The sequence below is a fragment of the Etheostoma spectabile genome, chromosome 1 (genome assembly GCF_008692095.1).
Source record: "Etheostoma spectabile isolate EspeVRDwgs_2016 chromosome 1, UIUC_Espe_1.0, whole genome shotgun sequence".
NCBI classification, from domain to species: Eukaryota; Metazoa; Chordata; class Actinopteri; order Perciformes; family Percidae; genus Etheostoma; species Etheostoma spectabile.
In genome coordinates, this window is record NC_045733.1 from 12198356 (window position 1) to 12201666 (window position 3311).

A 3311-nucleotide genomic window follows, 5' to 3' on the forward strand; every position below is an offset into this window, starting at 1 on the left:
CACACACACACACACACACACACACACACATACAGCTGTCGACTCGGGATTTAGATCCTATGGTTTCCCACCCACATTCCCACTCAGACTCACAAATTCCCCTTTATGCTCAGCTCTGCACCTGACTGGGAGTTTGGGGTCACCTTACGGATCTGCTGTGCTGTAGGAATTCCACAGACACACTCATTTACAGGCTTTCTCACACACACACACACACACCCACGCACACACAGGCGGATTTACATGCATGTGAATCAACCAAACACTCATCACCCACACATGAGCACATACATTTCCGCAAGTTGCTTCCTTCTTTTCTGTGGGAATTCACAGCTCAAAGGCATAAGCAATTGCAGAAAAAAATGTGTATGTATTATAACTTGCCAAAAAGCTTTGTCTGTAATAGTTGTCTGTGTGACTTTACTCAATCATAACCAAATCACAATGAACAACCTGTTTCAGTAGATTTTAAGTCATTCATAAATGCATAAGCCAAATGATGCATAGTTGATAAATATGTGAATATTTTGTCAAGGCCTGTGATCCCTGTCTTGTTTCCGGGGCGGGTGATCTGACATACTCTTTGGCATGCTGCTGGACAGTGGGGGAGGAATGGCAATCATGGCTGGCATCTGCTGGCCAAGTCAGAGGGCAGGCTAATCTTAGACATTTCTATATTCTCAACCCCCACCTATTTAACTTTTTGTAGCCATCGTCATCTCTGTCACAGAGATGTTTACACTGACATTCCCGCAGTACGTGTCACCCACACAAATTTATCGTTATCTACTTCCATACTCAAAACTTGTGCATATATGAGCTCTCAAACCTCTGCTGGTATAGCACACATTCTGCCTTGTTACTTAACCTCAACATCAATAACAGCTGCAACACAGTTGTATTTCCAAGTATAGCACTTTCTAAGTTTGCCTGATTTGTGGACACTTTGGCTGTATGGTCCCTCTTCTAACTTTGAGAACACACACACAAGTGTGAGCTTTAATTTAAGTTAATCAAACACATCACACAAGTCTTCTCCAGTCCACAATGCTTTAGTCACCAAATGAGCAATAGGAAGTTTAGGATAAATGTGTTAGGGTTCACAGATTGAATTTGAAATGAGTCCATAAACATGAAGAGATGGAAGAGACTTAAGCATACTGTGTAAAAATGAATTTGACGAGTTTGATGTTGAAAGAGTTAAGAACTACCGCTTTGTATTCAGTCCACAAGCATGCTATGTGACGTATAAATCACACAATCAATCAATGGATTATATACAGCATAGGGAAACTGTAAACAACCTCAGACACTACTCTGATGAATGCGAGAAATCCCCAAAATGATTTGTGAATAAAGGATTGTGTCAGAGTAAAGGTCTGCCAATTGTTATTAGAAGTTTGACGGACTAACGTGACCACCTTAAAAGTTACAGTCATACATCAACTATTCTTTGGCAATGCTGAATGTAACTACAACTAAAAGCAAAGTTAGGCAGCTTTTCCAAATGATGAAACATTAAGAGATAGTCGGGAAAGCTTACACCCACAAAGCACCGTTTCTTATTTTGCAGACTACGATTTTACACATATCATTGTCTTATTCTGTCCCTTTAATCTGATCTTAAAATAACTCTGTGTTTTGGATAGTGGCCCCACTAAGTATCTGCCACTGTTATAATGTTTTTACCAGACCAAGATGTGGTAACACTAAAGAGTCATGTTACCAATTAGACCAATGAGGGCTGTTTCTGACAGGCTGAACAACGACACCACACACAGATTAACTGTTTTTAGAGGTTTTTCCCAGATACCTTTACAGCTCGGCCTTTCACCTCGAGCCCTCACAGAAGTACAGCTTGTTTGGGAATGATATGCCCTCAAAGAAGACCCTTTAAGCACTCTGTTGGAGTGTTTATGAGTCCGAGAAATTTCAATCCCACCTCTTTGATGTTGGCTTTGGAGAACGAAAGTTTATTGTCACATTGCAAATAGTATTGTGGTTCATTTGAAATACTTCAAATCAAGATATATGCACTAAATTACCTTTCAATATGGTATTAAAATAAAAATACATTTTTATTAATAAACGCCTTTCAAGTTAGCCATGGACACTTTACAAAACCAGATGGAAAATCAATACATAGTAAAGATGATACAAATATATTTCGTAGTATCATAGTCAGTGCACGTCGATTTTTAATCTGTACTATTTTTTTGATTGCACTATTTTGAAAGCAGGGACCCTTTTTTAAAAACTACACTCAATTACCAGAACATCTCAGGCCCTTTGCAAAATGAAACACTCTTGCAAGAACTATACACTAATTTATATTAAAAAAACATATTTTGTTACCGTATGAAACACACGTTTCATATGATTTTATTCTGTTTGAACCAGTTACACACTGCTGTCGCTAACCCAAAACACTTTTAGCAATTCTAGTTCTCAGTGATTAGAGTACTGTAAATGAAGTACACATTGAAAGTGCAAATATGCAAAAAGTTCACCAAACACTACACCAGACCAATGCTGCAGACTGAGGAAAATATAACTAATTTCTCTCCATGTACCCAAATCTGTCAACATGTCAACACGGAGAATCTCAACAAGACATATCCCAGTTTTTATGCTACTACAGTAGTGTGCAAAACTGTTAGCTCAGCAAACAGACAAACATAAAATACTGTGTCCAGTACAGGTTACAATTACAGTAAAAAAAAAAAAACTGCTGCATTTTTATAGTGCTTAATCCTGATTGGTGTGCCTAAAATTAAGCAATCATGTGTTTGCTCACCTGCTGGCTGTGTTTCACAGATGGGTGGTATATGTGCTTTAGAATTGCAAGGAAGTGACTTCATGATATACTTCTGTTTATACAAGTGTGTTTAGTGTACACTATTTTTTTGCAAATCACTGTGTATTGTTTTGTAAAATGTGTGAGGCTGACATTATGCATAATAACCTGAATATATAAAACTATAAACAAATACAATATAAATGATCATCGTTCTAAGAGAATTCTTAACTATATCAATGGCCACACTACACTCGGTTGGTTACATTTGGTACACACACTGGTCATAATTAAAAATGACCATTTAAGAACAGAAGAAGAGTCACAGTTGTATTAACCAAAGGTTATAAACACATAAACGCAGTTTAAAAATGAAAAAGTAATGTAATTTGTTGTAACAAGAGTACAATTTACAGTACTTTTCAAACAGTTGCACTTCAAAACAGAAAGAGATGAGATATTTAGGGGGTCACAAACCAGCTACACACACACACACACACACACACACACACAC

General features: G+C 37.5%; 1 protein-coding gene across 1 annotated transcript in view; it reads right to left on the reverse strand.

Annotated features, from left to right (window-relative positions):
- The window catches only part of cdh15 (cadherin 15, type 1, M-cadherin (myotubule)), a 16492-nt gene that overhangs the window by 9339 nt on the left and 3842 nt on the right, over positions 1–3311 (reverse strand). The window lies entirely within an intron of this gene.